The 17,906-nt window shown below is 37.0% G+C and overlaps 1 protein-coding gene and 1 non-coding gene across 4 annotated transcripts in view; both read right to left on the reverse strand.

Annotated features, from left to right (window-relative positions):
* FNDC3A (fibronectin type III domain containing 3A) overlaps positions 1–17,906 on the reverse strand; it is a 212,131-nt gene that overhangs the window by 186,648 nt on the left and 7,577 nt on the right. The window lies entirely within an intron of this gene.
* Positions 6,845–6,950, reverse strand: LOC118148237 (U6 spliceosomal RNA). Its single transcript, XR_004735005.1, has one exon. It is a non-coding gene; the product is annotated as a U6 spliceosomal RNA (small nuclear RNA).

The raw sequence follows: 17,906 nt of genomic DNA on the forward strand, positions 1-17,906 counted from the left end.
TTTAAAAAAAGAAATAAGTATAAAGGCCTTTGATCCTTGCCAGTGGCTCATGACTATAATCCCAGCACTTTGAGAAGCTGGAGCAGGAGAGGACCACTTGAGCCCAGGAGTTTGAGACCCGCCTGGGCAACATACTAAGACCTTATTATTACTTGTTTTGAAGTCAGATATAATTGGAAAATATTTTCCCCTGAAAACTGTAATAAGTGATGATTTAGTGCTCAGATCATACTGTAAGAGTTAAATTAACCTTTATCTTTCTTAAAACCTTTTACTGTGGAAAATTCTAAACATACACCAATGTAAACATAATGTATATAATGAACCCCATGTAGTCATCACCCAGCTTCCACTCATGATCAGTCTAGTTTCATCTATTCCCCACTTCCTGTCACGTAGTATTGTGAACACATCTAGGATATTCCAAAACTTCATTTGCAAATATTTCAATATGTATCTCTGAAAGAACTCCTTTTTAAAACATAATTACAAACCATTATCATACACAAACTTTAATAAATCCTTAAATCATCAAATATGTAGTCAGTATTCAAATTTTGCACTGTCTTAATTTTTATTAAAATTTGTTTGAATCAGGATTCATATTAGATGCGCACACTACTATTTGTCATGTCTTTAAAAATCTCTTTTAATCTAAGTACTATCCATTTGATTGTCATGCCTTTAATAATGTTTTAAAAGAAGTGATTTTATTTCTGAAGACCACATTAGTCTTTTTTTTATTTCTGAAAAAAATCAGTAATTTGTATCTGTTCTTAAAACTGACTTTAACTAGATCATATATAACTGATTAATCTTTTCATCTGGGTATATGAAGAGACAATCAATGGAGGTCAAGAACATTAACAAGATCACACTTTAATATCTAATTTTAATTTGATTAGAAAAATCTCAACTACCCAATTTCTAAGATGAATAAATGTATTATCCATCTAATGAAACACAGTTTTCTATATTTTTACTCATAATTGCTGTTAAAATACTAAAACTTCATTACCATCTATGGTTATTTTGTCTAAGAGCACATTCTGAGCATATTTCACTCTTGATCAAAAATATAAAAAGGGATAATGGAAGGATTTTATAGTATGATAATTTTTTTAATCTACAGAAAAGCTGAAATAACTGAACAGTAAACACCCATATATTTGTCACCTAGGATCTAAAATTGACACGTTTTAATTGCATTTAATTCTCTAGTGATCTTTTCTTAATGCACTTCAAAGTTGCAGACATCAGTATTACTTCACCTTAAACACTTCTGGCACGTACAACTAGCACTCAATATTTTAGTTCTTTAAAAAAAAGTTCACAGATGATGAAATGTACAAATCTTCATTAAAAAATTCTTTTTGTTGAATTCCTTTTACCAGAAATGTACAAATCTTAAGTTTGCTATCATATGAGATTTTTAAAAATGAAACTACTATAAGTATCTAAAAATCTAAAGTCCTATTGTTGCTTAAGACCACCACTTTCAAATCCTGGTATGTATCAGAATCACCTGCAAGGATTATTAAAACAGATTCCTGGGCCACACACCCAGGAATTCAATTCAATAGGTGTGTGGTGGGGCCCAGTAAATCACATTTCTAATAAGTTTCCATGTTAGGCTGATGTGGCTAGTCTCTGGACCATACAAATCTAAGACTACACAAATTTTTACGTTAAGTACTAACTGATAATAAGGATTTAGTTGATAACAATGTAAGGTATATACCTCATTCTTGAAGGTCTCATCCCAGATGTGAATACATTCTTATCCTTGAACCAGAAACAGATAAAAATACTGACCTAAGGATAAAAGTATTTGTAAAAGAATCAAGTTTAATGAAGAATTTTTAATTGCTTTTGGATATTACTGTCAAATCAATATACTAGGAGAGTATGATATACTATTCTCAGATTGAAATTGCTATTTCCTATAGATTAAAAAAAGTTGAAACTGTCAAATACTCTTGGGAAATCCCAGAGTAATGAGTTAAAGCTATTAAACAAACATGCATCAAGTAGTTATCATAAATACTTGGTTGGTGCCAAAGTAACTGCAGTTTTTGCCATTACTTTTAATGGTGCAAATGGTACTTTTAATTGAAAGCAATGGCAAAAACCACAATTACTTTTGCACCAACCTAATACAATATGTCAACTACTCTTGGTTTTTGAAATAGCTTTACTGAGGTATAACTGACATATATCAAATTGCACATGTTTAAAGTGTACAATTTGATAATTTTTGACATGTAAATGCACTTGTGAAACTATAACCATAATCAAGATAATGAACTTACCCATCATCCCTTAAATTTTCCTACTAACCATTTATAAACTGGAGCCTTTGCATTTCCATGACTAATGATGTTGTTTTCATGTGCTGATTTGCCAACCAGGTATATTTTTGTTTGAATATCTGTTGGATTATTTTGCCCATTTAGTTACTAGACTGTTTTCTTATTATTGCATTTTGATCGTGCTTTATATATTCTGGGAAACAGTCCTTTACCAGAAAAGTGATTTATAAATATTTTTCTCCCAGCCTGTGGCTTGCTTTTATATTCTCTTACCAATGTCTTTCCAAGAGAAGTTTTAAATTATGATTAAGCACAATTTACAAATTTGTCATTTTGTGAATGGTACTTTCAATGCTGTACCTAAGAAATCTTCACCTAATGAAAGGTTAGAGAGATTTTCTCCTGCGTTTTATTTAACAAATTTCAACATTTTAGGCTTTACATTCTCTCTACTTGTTTTACTAATTATTGAGAAGGGTACTAAAATCTCTGCTAAAATTACACACTTGTGTACAGACAATCCCCAACTTACGATGGTTCAACTTAGAATTTTTGGACTTTACTATGAAGCAAAAGAGATACACATTCAGTAGAAACCATATATCAAGTATCCATACAACCACTCAGTTTTCCACTTTCAGTAGAGTTCGATAAATTACATGAGACATTCAACACTTTATTATAAAATAGGCTTTGTGTTAGATGATTTTGTTCATCAACCATACGATAATAATGTAAATGTTCTGAGCACATTTAAGATAGCCTAGGCTAAGCTACAATGTTCAGTAGGTTAGGTGAATTAAATGCATTTTTGACATATATATATATATATATATATTTTTTTTTTTTTTTTTTTTGAGACGGAGTTTCGCTCTTGTTACCCAGGCTGGCATGCAATGACGTGATTTCAGCTCACCGCAACCTCTGCCTCCTGGGTTCAGGCAATTCTCCTGCCTCAGCCTCTGGAGTAGCTGGGATTACAGGCACGCGCCACCATGCCCAGCTAATTTTTTGTATTTTTAGTAGAGACGGGGTTTCACCACGTTGACCAGGATGGTCTCGATCTCTTGACCTTGTGATCCACCCGCCTCGGCCTCGCAAGACATATTATTAACTTACTATGGGTTTATCGAGACATAACTCCATCATGAATTAAAGAGCATCTGTATTTTTCTTTAAAGTTCTAGCATACATTAAGAAATACTCTCTTCTTTTTTTCTTGAGACAGGGTCTTGCTGTGTCACTAAGCTTGAGTGCAGTGGTGTGAGCATAGCTCACTGCAGTCTCAGCCTCCCAGGTTCAAGGAATCCTCCCACATCACCCTTCCTAGTAGCTGGAACTACAGGTGTGTGCCACCACATCCAGCTAACTTTTTTATTTTTTTGTAGAGACAGAGTTTCACCACATTGCCCAGGCTGGTCTTGAACTCGCGGACTCAAGTGATTCATCCCCTCAGCCTCCAAAGAGCTGATATTACAGGCATGAGACACTGTGCCCAGGCAAGTTCCTATATTAGATGTATAAATATTTAGAATTGTATGTCCTCTTAATTCATCCCTTTGTTATTATAAAATAATCCTCTTTATCCTTGGTAATAATTATTTGTTCTGTAAGCTAACTTCTGGTTTTACTTGGTGATCTCAGTTTTATTTTGGATAGTGTCAGCATGGTATTATCTTTTTCCTTTCTTTTAACTTACTTAAATTGGATTTCTTGTAGATGTGATATATTTAGGTCTTAATTTTAAAAAATTGAATCCAGCAATCCCTGACTTTTAACTGTGGTGTTTAGGCCATTTATGTTAATGTGATTGTTGATATGACTGGATTTACATCACTATCTTGCTATATGTTTGAAATGTTCTTTGTCCCCTTTTTCCTCTTTATCTGCTTCATTTTGAATTATTTCCTACTATACCATCTCCTCTCTCTTGTTGATTTACAGGCTACAACTCTCTGTTACTTGAGTCATTTCTTTAGAGTTTACAATATGTGTATTTTCCTATTATTGTCTACCTTCAAGTGATATACTATTTTAGGAATATGTATCAGAACCTTTTAACAATAAATCTGCAATATCTCTGGGATTTTTGCTATTATTATAGTATATTTTACCTTTACATGTTTTAAACCTCACAATAATTGCCATCACTTTTTAGAGGGTTGGAGGGGAGGACAGGGTCTCTATTGCCCAGGCTGGAATACAGTGGGGTGATCTCAGCTCACTGTAATCTCTGCCTCCTGGGTTCAAATGATCCTCCCAACTCAGCCTCCTAAGCAGCTGTGACTATAAGCACGCACCACCACGCCTGGCTAATTTTTGTTCGTTCGTTCGTTTGTTTTTTGGAGAGACCGGGTTTTACCATGTTGCCCAGGCTGGTCTCAAACTCCTGAGCTCAAGCAATCTGCCTGCCTTGGCTTCCCAAAGTGCTGGGATTACAGGCTACCAAACGTGGCAACTGTTATCATTTTTATGTTAAATAGTCATTTGTCTTTTAAAAATATTTATATAATAATTTTTTTCTAAATCTTATATATTTGCCCAGGTAGTTACCATCTCTAGTACTTTGAATTCCTTGTGACCAAGCTTTCATGTGGTTTAATTTTCCTCCTGCTTGAAGGACTCTATTTATCATCTTTTAGTTCAGGACTGAAAGTGATAAATTCTTTCAGCTTTTGTAAATTTGAAATCTTTATTTTGCCTCTCTTCTGAAAGATAGTTTGACTGGGTAAAAAGTCCTAGGTTGACAGTTTTTATATAAAAATGTTTTAAAGATATTGCTTCATTGTCTTCTAGCTTACATTGTTTCTAATGAGAGATCTGATGTCACCCTTATCTTTGTTCTTTTTTTTTTTGGCTACTTTTAAGATTTCTCTTTATTATTTATTTTAAGTGACTTAATTATGATGTGTCTTAATAGAGTTATATTCATCTTTCTTATGGTTATTGTGCTTATTGGTTTATAGTTTTTATCTACTTTGGAAAATGACCATTATTTCAAATGCTTTTTCAGTTCTCCAAATTCTCTTCTGTTTCTTCTGTGCATTATTTTGGATAGTTTCTATTGCTCTATCTTCATGTACACTAATCTTTCCTTTGACAAAGTCTAACATGTCATTAATACCATGTAGCATATCTTTGACACATAATTTGAATCTAGACAGTATCTCTACTTAACATATTCAATCTTTTTGTTAGTTTCTCCAACAGTCGTAACTGTTTTAATTATTATTATCATCAGTATCATTTAAAGGGCAATTTGAAGTGACTAATTTTTCTCAATATGGTTTGTATTTTCTTGCTTCGTTGCAGATTCAGTAATTTGAACTGACTGTAAGATACTGTGAATTTTATCTTTTTGGCTATTGAGTATTTTTTTATTCCTATAAATCTCAAGATTTGTTCTAAAATGTGGCTAAGGGACTAGGACATAATTTGATCCTTTGGGACTTGGTTTTAACGTGGTTAGGCAAGAAGAGAGTTGCATTTAATCTGTAACTATTATCCACTACTAATATAAAACCTTCCAGAGTACTCTACTGAATGCCTTGTAAATTATCAGGCTTTCTGTACTAGGTGGTGGAAACAGGTTCCTCTGGCCCTGTGTGAGCTTGGATCCTGTACTATACAATCTTTTTAGTTGGCTCTTTCCCAGCCCTGGGTACTTTCTTTAAATGTATATGTTTATCAGTACTTTGCTGAACACTTAGGGTTTTCAGCAGCTTTAAGTTATAAATTACTCACTCACCTAGACTGGAGTGCAGTGGCACAATCATGGCCCACTGCAGGCTCCTGGGCTTAAGTGATTCTCCCACCTCAGCCTCCAAAGTAGCTGGGACTACAGCTATGTGTCACCACGCGTGGCTTGCTTGCTTACTTACTTATTATCTAGTAAAAACAAGTTCTTGCTATGTCACCCAGGCTAGTCTCAAATTCCTGAGATCAAGCAATCTTCCCACCTCAGTCGCCCAAAGTCCTGGGATTATTAGGTGGGAGCCACACAGCACCTAGCCATACTACAAGCTTTTAAATTACAAATTACTACTTTCTGGTTTTTATCATTCTCATATGCAACTTAGTTTCTGAAGAAGGTTGTTTAACCCTTTAGTGTATAATTATGCATACCTGCAATAACAATATTTTTGGCTTTAACTGTTGTAAAGGTATTCATAAACATTCCAATTTTGCTTGGATGTTGTACATTTCATCAGTGATGTACTGTTAATGAATTTATGCTTTGGGGTGGAGAGTTCTGTAAATGTCTATTAAGTCCACTTGATCCAGAGCTAAGTTCAAGTCCTTAATATCCTTGTTAATTTTCTATCTCGTTGATCTAATATTGACAGTGGGTGTTAAAGTCTCCCACTACTATTGTGTGGGAGTCTAAGTTTCTTTGTAGGTCTGTAAGAACTTGTTTTATGAATCTGGGTGCTCTTGTTTTATGAAGTTAGCTCTTCTTATTGCATTGATCCCTTTACCATTATGTAATGCCCTTCTTTGCCTTTTTTCATCTTTGTTGGTTTAAAGTCTGAAAAATTGTGGAACTCTTCATGACTTTACGTGTCATCTTTGTGCAGGGGCCACGCTAATCTTCCTGCATCATTCCAATTTTAGCATATGTGTTGCCAAAACAAGCACAAATTTATGCTATTTAAATGTTACAGTGTATTTTCGTGTAAGTTCAATAACATGTTTATATATAGGGCAGAGATTATAGCCATAGTTTTGTAGTGTAATAGGTCAAACCATATGAAATTGCCACTGAGGTAAAAACCTTTAAAATAGCAACAATTTAACCTAATGAAAGTATTCATACACTAACAGAAATCGATAATTTACACAGACTGTTAGCAACAAATTTACTATAATTTATTTATCTTATTCTTCTCCAATCCCACATCCACTGGAAAGGAGGAAAGGGTAGTGTGGGTAGGATGGATGGGCCTCACTCTTTTATGCCCCCACTAAGTGAAAAAAGATTTAAAAGGGAAGGGAGCATTCAGAGCCACTGTCCTTACCCCTCTTAGTCAGATATACTAAATTTAAATTTAATTCAGCATTTAGGAGATACAGTTCCCATTCTCCCACTAACAAATTACACCTTAATACTAACATGAAAAGCTTGTTAAAATAGACTTCAAAAGAAATCTTGATCAAGAAGATACTTCCAGTCAGGAAACTATGGAAAAAAGAAAGAATTGCTTCCGAAAAACCAACCCCAATCCATTAAAGGACTGATAGTGTGCACATAGATCAACTTTTCTCTTTCTTTTTGTTTTTTTGAGACAGTTTCCCTCCTGTTGCCCAGGCTGGAGTGCAATGACAAGATCTTGGCTCATTGCAACCTCTGCCTCCCAAGTTCAAGCAATTCTCTGACCTCAGCCTCTTGAGTAGCTGGGATTACAGGCACCCGCCACCATGCCTGGCTAATATTGTATTTTTAGTAGAGACGGGGTTTCTCCATATTGGTCAGGCTGGTCTTAACTCCCAACCTCAGGTGATCCGCCTGCCTCAGCCTCCCAAAGTGCTGGATTACCAGCATAAGCCAGCCTTTTCTTTTTAAGTAACATCTTCTTAAGTTCCACATATAGCTTTAGGTGTCTACTATCTGTGGAGCACACAGGCTACCCTTTAGAGCCAAAAGGCAACTACACCTGGGACAATCCTATTCTCACCTCCAAATATTTTACAGTTTTTTTAAAGAAGTATTAAAACTTTAGTTTTTTTATTAGAGATTAACTTTGTTCTTGCAGAACTTCAAATTCTTGGTTATATCTACCAGTGTGAATTTGGACTGAAGACTAAATCTGCAGTTTCTGTATTTTTTCTGGCCACAGTAACACACTGGCAACTAAATTCACAACAGAAAGCCTGTAAACATACTCATCTTCCCTCATCTTCTTTAAAAAAAAAAAAAACTTCCTTCTCTTTATTTTCCTCTCAAGCTTCTGATTTCTCTCTTGACCTCTATCATTAACTGTCTTAAAACATTAAGTTCTAATATTAAAGGTTAGGATAAAAAATATCCAGACATATGGGTCTTGAAAACAATTATATTCGATATAACTTGAAAAGGGTTTTTATAACAGAAACTCTGAAAACAAAAAGCACTTTGTCGAGAGAAATCCAAGATGGCCTAAATTTAGGAGCAGCTCAGGATTCCAGTTCCCAATGAAAGCGCAGAGGGTGAGTGGACGCCGCATTTCCAGACAGATCTTTATTGCCCACAGACCAGGAGGTTCCCAGGTGGAAGAGCCCCATGGGTCGCCAGCACGGCTGTTTTGGCAGGCGCGGCTGTTTTGGCCAGTGCAGCTGATTTGCCGGTGCCCTGGCGCGGCGGCTCTCTGTACAAAATTCATTGGTCTGGCTGCCCTTTTAAGCTGGCAACTGGAACTCTGGGAAGGCATCTGATTAAATGGGACTGAAACAGAGAGACAGGCCAGGAGATTCCCGGGCAGCGCCATTGTTTCAGCTGGTGCGTGGGTCACCACATGGGAAATCACACAGATCCCTGCACCCTTTCAGCAGGTGACTGGAACACCTGGGAGAGAGTCAACCATTCAACTTTGATTAAAAAAAGGCTCTGAGGCAGGGAGCCAGGTGATCAGGTTCGGCAGGTCCCACCCTCACAAAAACAAAACAAAAAAACAGCAATTGGAAATGCTTGGGGTTGAGAGTTTCACGGCAAGCACAGCTGAACCCAGGACAGTGCTGCTCAGTGGGAGAGGAGCGTCCACCATTACTGAAGCATTCCACCCCTACGGAGGTAGTACGCCATTGCTGAGGCAGCCCGCTGTTGCTGAGGCAACCTGCCATAACAGAGAGAGTCCCCCATTACAGAGGTGGGCCACCATTGCCAAGGGAGTTCTAACCACACCCATATAAAGAGGACTCCAGGGAAGCTCACATGGCAGCAGGGCGGAGCCCACACCAGCTCAGCAAAGCCTCTGCAGGCAGACAGTGACTAGGCTGCCTCCTGCTGGGCAGGGCAGCCCTGAAAAAAAAAAGCAAAAGCACAATGGATACTCATAAATAAAGCCCTAACTCCCCAGGACAGAGCACCTGGGGAAAAAAAAGGGGATTTATGAGTTCTGCTGCAGCAGACTTAAACGTACCTGCCTAGCAGCTCTGAATGAACAACGGAGCTCACAGCTCAGCACTTGAGCTCTTATAAAGAACACACTGTCTCCTCAAGCAGCTCCCTGACACCCGAATATTCCAAAGAGTCACCTCAAAAAGGACTGATCAGACAGACATTTGGCGGGCATCATTCTGGGACAAAGATAGCAGAAGAAGAAACTGGTAGCAACCCTTACTGTTCTGCCGCTGCTGCAGGTGATCCCCAGGCAAGCAGGGCCTGGAGCGGATCTCAATGATCCTACAGCAGAGGGGCCAGACTGTTAGAAGGAAAACTAAGAAACAGAAATAACTTCATCAACAATCTGGACGTCCACTCAGAGACCCAATCTGAAAATCAGCAACTATACAGACGACAGGTGGATAAATCCACAAAGATGGGAAGAAACCAGCGCAAAAAGGAGGAAAACACCCGAAACCAGAACACCTCTCCTCCTACAAGGGATTACAACTCCTCACCAGCAAGGGAAGAATGGATGGAGAATGAGTGTGAAGAAATGACAGAATCAGACTTCAGAAGGTGGGTAATGAGAAAATTCTGTGAGCTAAAAGAACATGTTCTAACTCAATGCAAAGAAACTAAGAACCTTGAAAAAAGATTTGACGAAATGATAACAAGAATGTACAACTTAGAGAGAAATATGAATGAATTAAAGAAGTTAAAAAACACCACACGAGAATTTCGCAAAGCATGTCCAAGTTTCAACAGCCAAATTGACCAAGCAGAAGAAAGTATATCAGAGGTTGCAGATCAACTCAATGAAATGAAACAAGAAGGCAAGGTTAGAGAAAAAAGCTCAAAAAGGAATGAACAAAGTCTCTAGGAAATGTGGGACCATGTGAAGAGAACTAATCTACGTTTGATAGGTGTACCTGAATATGACGAAGAGAATGAATCCAAGCTGGAAAATACTCTTCAGGATATTACCCAGGAAAACTTCCCCAACCTAGCAAAACAAGCCAATATTCAAGTCCAGGAAATACAGAGAACACCACAAAGATATTCCTCAACAAGAGCAACCCCAAGGCACATAATCATCAGATTCACCAGGGTTGAAATGAAGGAGAAAATGCTAAGGGGAGCCAGAGAAAAAGGTCGGGTCACCCACAAAGGGAAGCCCATCAGACTCACAGCAGATCTCTCGGCAGAAACACTACAAGCCAGAAGAGAGTGGGGGCCAATATTCAACATCCCTAAAGAAAAGAACTTTCAACCCAGAATTTCATATCCAGCCAAACTGAGCTTCATAAGTGAAGGAAAAATAAAATCCTTGGCGAACAAGCAAGTACTCAGAGATTCTGTCACCACCAGGCCTGCTTTACAAGAGCTCCTGAAAGAGGCACTACACATAGAAAGAAACAACCAGTACCAGCCATACCAAAAACATACCAAATGCTAAAGAGCATCAACAAAATGAAGAATCTGAATCAACTAACGGGCAAAAAAGCCAGCTAGCATCAAAATGGCAGTATCAAAATTCACACATAACAATATTAACCCTAAATGTAAATGGGCTAAATGCACCAATCAAAAGACACAGACTGGCAAATTGGATAAAAAGCCAAAACCCATCGGTGTGCTGTATCCAGGAAACCCATCTCACATGCAAGGATACACAAAGGCTCAAAATAAAGGGATGGAGGAAGATTTACCAAGCAAATGGAGAGCAAAAAAAAAAGCATGAGTTACAATTCTCGCCTCTGATAAAATACACTTTAAAACAACAAAGATTAAAAGAGACAAAGAAGGACATTACATAATAGTAAAAGGATCAATACAACAAGAGCTAACAATCCTAAATATATACGCACCCAACACAGGAGCACCCAGATACATAAGGCAAGTTCTTAATGACTTACAAAGAGACTTAGACTCCACACAATAATACTGGGAGACTTTAACACTCCATTGTCAATATCAGACAGATCAACCAGACAGAAAATTAACAAGGATATCCAGGACTTGAACTCAGACCTGGAGCAAGCAAACCTGAGAGACATTTACAGAACTCTCCACCCCAAATCCACAGGATATACATTCTTCTCAGCACATCACACCTATTCTAAACTTGACCACATAATTGGAAGTAAATCACTCCTCAGCAAATGCAAAAGAACAGAAATCATAACAAACAGTCTCTCAGACCACAGTGCAATCAAGTTAGAACTCAGAATTCAGAAACCAACCCAGAACCGCACAGCTTCATGGAAACTGAACAACTGGCTCTTGAACGTTGACTGGATAAACAATGAAATGAAGGCAGAAATAAAGAAGTTCTTCGAAACCAACAAGAATGAAGACACAACATACCAGAATCTCTGGGACACATTTAAAGCAGTCTCTAGAGGAAAATATATAGCAATAAATGCCCACATGAGAAGAGTGGAGAGATCCAAAATTGACACCCTATCATCAAAACTGAAAGAGCTAGAGGAGCAAGATCAAAAAAACTTAAAACCTAGCAGAAGACAAGAAGTAACTAAGATCAGAGCAGAACTGAAGGAGATAGAGACACGAAAAACCCTTCAAAAAATCAATAAATCCAGGAGCTGGTTTTTCGAAAAGATCAACAAAATAGAAAACTAGCCAGATTAATAAAAAAGAAAAGAGAGAATAACTAAATGGATGCAATAAAAAATGATAAAGGGGAAATCACCACAGATTCCACAGATATTCAAACCATCATCAGAGAATATTACAAACAACTCTATGCACACAAACTAGTAAACCTGGAAGAAATGGATAAATTACTGGACACTTGAGTTCTCCCAAGCCTAAACCAGGAGGAAGTCGAAACCATGAATAGACCAATAACAAGATCTGAAGTTGAGGCAGCAATTCAGAGCCTACACACAAAAAAAGCCCAGGTCCAGATGGGTTCACAGCCATATTCTACCAGACATGCAAAGAGGAACTGTTACCATTCCTCTTGAAACTATTCAAAATAATCCAAAAAGCGGGAATCCTTCCCAAATCATTTTATGAGACCAACATCATCCTGTTACCAAAACCCGGCAGAGACTCAATAAGAAAAGAAAACTTCAGGCCAATATCCATGATGAACATAGATGCAAAAATCTTCAATAAAATACTGGCAAGCCAATTGCAACAGCACATCAAAAAGCTTATCCACCATGATCAAATAGGATTCATCCCAGGGATGCAAGGCTGGTACAACATATGCAAGTCTATAAACATAATCAACCACATAAACAGAACCAAAAACAAAAACCACGATTCTCTCAATTGACGCAGAGAAGGTCTTTGACAAAATTCAACAGCTCTTTATGCTAAAAACCCTCAATAAACTTGGTATTGACAGAACATATCTCAAAATAATAAAAGCTATTTACGACAAACCAACAGCCAATATCATACTGAATGGGCAAAAACTGGAAGCATTCCCTTTGAAATCTGGCACTAGACAAGGATGCCCTCTCTCACCACTCCTATTCAATCTAGTATTGGAAGTTCTAGCCAAAGCAATCAGGCAAGAAAAAGAAATAAAGGGTATTCAAATAGGAAAGTAGGACGCAAACTGTCTTTATTTGCAGACAGCATATCTAGAAGACCCCACTGTCTCAGCCCAAAAGCTCCTGAAACTGATAAGCAACTTCAGCAAAGTCTCAGGATACAAAATCAATGTACAGAAATCACAAGCATTCCTATATACCAATAACAGACTTAAAGAGAGCCAAATCAAGAATGAACAGCCATTCACAATTGCTACAAAGAGAATAAAATACCTAGGAATACAACTAACAAGGAACATAAAGGACCTCCTCAAGGAGAACTACAAACCGCTGCTCAACGAAATCAGAGAGGACACAAACAGATGGAGAAACATTCCATGTTCATGGTTAGGAAGAATCAATATTGTGAAAATGGCCATACTGCCCAAAAGTAATTTACAGATTCAATGCTATCCCCATCAAGCTACCAATGACTTTCTTCACAGAACTGGAAAAAACCACCTTAAACTTCATATGGAACCAAAAGAGAGCCTGCATAGCCAAGTCAATTCTAAGCAAAAAGAACAAAGTGGGAGGCATCACACTACCGAACTTCAAACTATACTACAAGGCTGCAGTAATCAAAACAGCATGGTACTGGTACCAAAACAGAGATATAGACCAATAAAACAGAACAGAGGCATTGGAGGCAACACAACATATCTACAACCATACAATATTTGATAAACCTGACAAAAACAAGCAATGGGGAAAGGATTCCCTGTTTAATAAATGGTGTTGGGAAAACTGGTTAGCCATGTGCAGAAAGCAGAAACTGGACCCCTTCCTGACACCTTACACTAAACTTAACTCCAGATGGATTAAAGGCTTAAACATAAGACCTAACACCATAAAAACCCTAGAAGAAAATCTAGGCAAAACCATTCAGGACATAGGAGTAGGCAAGGACTTCATGAACAGAACACCAAAAGCATTGGCAACAAAAGCCAAAATAGACAAATGAGACCTAATGAAACTCCACAGCTTCTGCACGGCAAAAGAAACAGTTACTAGAGTGAATTGGCAACCAACAGAATGGGAAAAAATTTTTGCAGTTTACCCATCTGACAAAGGGCTGATATCCAGAATTTACAAAGAACTCAAACAGATTTACAAGAAAAAAACAAGCCCACTCAAAAGTGGGCAAAGGATATGAAGAGACACTTTACAAAAGAAGACATACATGAGGCCAACAAACATGAAAAAATGCTCATCATCACTGGTCCTTAGAGAAATGCAAATCAAAACTACATTGAGATACCATCTCACGCCAATTAGAATGGCAATCATTAAAAAATCTGGAGACAACAGATGCTGGAGAGAATGTGGAGAAATACGAACACTTTTACACTGCTGGTGGGAGTGTAAATTAGTTCAACCATTGTGGAAGACAGTGTGGTGATTCCTCAAAGACCTAGAAATAGAAATGCCATTTGACCCAGCAATCCCATACTGGGTATATATCCAAAGGACTATAAATCATTCTACTATAAGGACACATGCACACGAATGTTCACTGCAGCACTGTTTACAATAGCAAAGATCTGGAATCAACTCAAATGCCCATCGATGATTGACTGGACAGGGAAAATGTGGCATATATACACCATGGAATATTATGCAGCAATCAAAACCGATGAGTTCATGTGCTTTGTAGGGACATGGATGAACCTGGAGAACATCATTCTCAGCAAACTGACACAAGAACAGAAAATAAAATATCGCATGTTCTCACCCATAGGCAGGTGTTGAACAATGAGAACACAGGGAGGGGAGAACACATACACACAGGGGTTGGTTGGGGGAATAGGGGAGGGACAGTAGGGGGTGGGAAGTTGGGGAGAGATAGCATAGGGAGAAATGCCAGATATAGGTAAAGGGGAGGAAGGTAGCAAATCACACTGCCACGTGTGTACCTATGCAACTATCTTGCATGTTCTTCACATGTACCCCAAAACCTAAAATGCAATAAAAAAAAAAAGCACTTTGTCTTATCTGAGTTGTGGTTATAGAGGTTACAAATCACTAGTACAATTTTCACTTTTTTCACCCACTTTAACACAGCTTCAGATATAATACTATTCCAAAATTGCTATTTCTAAAAACACCAATGACTTCAGACACCAACTGGGAAGCTTCTGCTAGTGCTATTAAAAATTACACAGGGAAAACAGACATAAATCAAAGCTGTCTACCTAGAAGGAATGGTCCTAATCAGGACCAATCATAACAAAGCCTCAGGTGTTTTTATGTTTGTTATATCACAAAGGCTGTACTTGCTTATACCTGAAAATATACATACAAACATTATTTTAAACTCTTTCCTGATCCCTAATCCAACTTCTATTTCTATAGCTAATGACTGTGGTGTACCCTTCCAGTCTTCTTCTCTGCACTTACCTGTATATTAGGTTTTCTGGTATTGGGTGCATAAACGAAATTACATATACTAGTTTTCTGTACTGTATTTGTGTGCGTGTGTGTGTGTGTATGAATTGTGTCTTTGTATATGTATTATACTGTATCTTGCCCTTTCATGTAAAATATCTTGAGAAGTACACCTATATCTATTTCATGTTTTTTTCATTAGGTTTTCTGGGATTGGATGTTACATAAACAAAATTACATACACTGCTTTTGTGTAATTGTATTTGTGTGTATGTGTGTGTATGAATTATGTCTTTGTGTATGTATTATACTGTATCTTGCCCTTTCATGTAAAATATCTTGAGAAGTACATCTATATCTATTACATGCTTTTTCATAAGTATCTAATATTGTAGTGTAACGGCACACCATAGTTTAACTGTTCTAATGATGACCTTATTACTTCATTTTCCTTCATACATTTTCTCCTCTGGATGGAATAATCATGTAATACTTTTTTTTTTTTTGAGACAGAGTCTCACTGTCACCCAGACTGGAGAGTGGTGGCGCAATCTCAGGTCACTGCAACCTCTGGCTCCCAGATTCAAGCAATTCTCCTGCCTCAGCCTCCCAAGTAGCTGGGACTACAGGCGCCTGTTACCACACCCTGCTAATATTTTTTGTATTTTTAGTAGAGATGGGTTTCATGTGGGCAAGGCTGGTCTTGAACTCCTGACCTCGTGATTTGCCCGCCTCAGACTCCCAAAGTGCTGGCATTATAGGCATGAGCCACGACACCTAGCTCTCCATGGAATAATCATGTAATACTCTCCGTGAACATATGATAGTATATCTGTATTACAGACATATAGAAATAAGACTTCTGGTTCAGGAGAATGTACATTTAAAATGGACAGATACTGCTAAAATTATCTCCTATAAAGATGATACTATTTATACTCGGTTCAATAATATTTATTCGAAACTCAACAGGTTACTGATATTTCTACTTCTATAAATTTCCTGCTTATATTCTTTCCCATTTTCTATCAGTTATCTTTTTCATATTGTATACCTTGAATATTAATTTTGTCTATTACAAATGGAATATTTTATCCCAGTCAATTGCTTGCCTTCCTTTTTAAATGGCATCTAAGTTTGACGTCTCACTTAAGAGGCCTTCTCTACTCAAAAATTTTTTATTTATCGACATTTAGTCCACCTGGAACTTAGTTTTTGAGAGTGTCATGAAGTGGGTACCTATCTTTACTTCAATTAGACAATCAATTGTCCCACACCCTTTATAGACTAGTACTTCCATTAATCACTCATTTATCCTACAAATCTTTATCCACGAATCTTCTCCTGAATTTATTCTATCTGTTTGATTAGGATGCCTGCTCCTACTCCAAATTCTTATTTTAATTGTCATTTTATAATGTTTGATCTTTGATGGGGATATTCCCATTTATTATACTTCTTTTTGAAATTTACTTAGCCATTCTTGTGTATGCTCCCTTCTCAAAACTTGAACCATCAGTTTATCAAATTCCATTTTTTAAATCGTGTTGAATTTTTTATTATAACTATGTTGACTTTATAGAATAATTTAGTAAAAGCTGACATTTTTATAGCATTAAGTTGACACATTCAGGAATATTCCTCCATCCATTCATATTTTTTTATAGTTTACTTCACATAGCCATTACACATTTTAAAATCTTAAGTTTTTATAATTTAGGCTGCTACTTCTTATTGCTATATTTCATAGTTGGTTATTGTTGATATATAAGAAGGCTGATGAATTTTCCAAGTTTATCTTAGAGCTAATCAGCTTACTGAAAATTTTTTAACTCAAATCATTTTCCGTTATCTTGTATTTTTTTGTTATTTGTATTTGTATTTATTTGTATTTATAAGTAGTCACATTAACTCTACATAATAATAATGATACATTTTCCCCCTTTATTTATATGTTAATTATTTTTCTTGTTCTTAATGTATTGCCTAAACTTTTGGACCAATGTCCTGTTCCTGTCTTTTAATGAAGGTGCTTCTACTATTACTCTATGACATTTGGTGATAATAGTATCTACCACAAAGAGTTGCTGTAAGGCTTAAGTAAAGTGATACATCTAAAGTTTTTTGCAACAGAACCCAGAACATAGAAAGTGTTTAATATCTATTAATCATACTATTTACTGGGTGCCTTTTATTTGTCAAGCACGGGGTAGGCATGCATCATTGTGGAGGTCAGCAAACTAAGGCCTGTGGGCCAAATTTGGTCTGCTGCCTATTTTCATAAATGAAATTCAATAAGAACAAGGTCATGCCCATTGTTTATAATCTATCTATGGCTGTTTTTGTGCTCCTATAGCACAGTTTAAGAAGCAGCAACTGAGTCCATATGGCCCATAATGCCTAAAATAATTTACTATCTTCTCCTATATTAAAAAAGTTGCTGACTCCAGCAATACTGGTCAAACCCAAGTAGTTCATAGTTGAATGGCTGACTCAGACAAGTAAAAAACATAGATGCACTACAGTATGATATATACAATCCAGATACTCTGCGGG

This window comes from Callithrix jacchus, chromosome 1, assembly GCF_049354715.1.
Source record: "Callithrix jacchus isolate 240 chromosome 1, calJac240_pri, whole genome shotgun sequence".
Classification (NCBI taxonomy): Eukaryota; Metazoa; Chordata; class Mammalia; order Primates; family Cebidae; genus Callithrix; species Callithrix jacchus.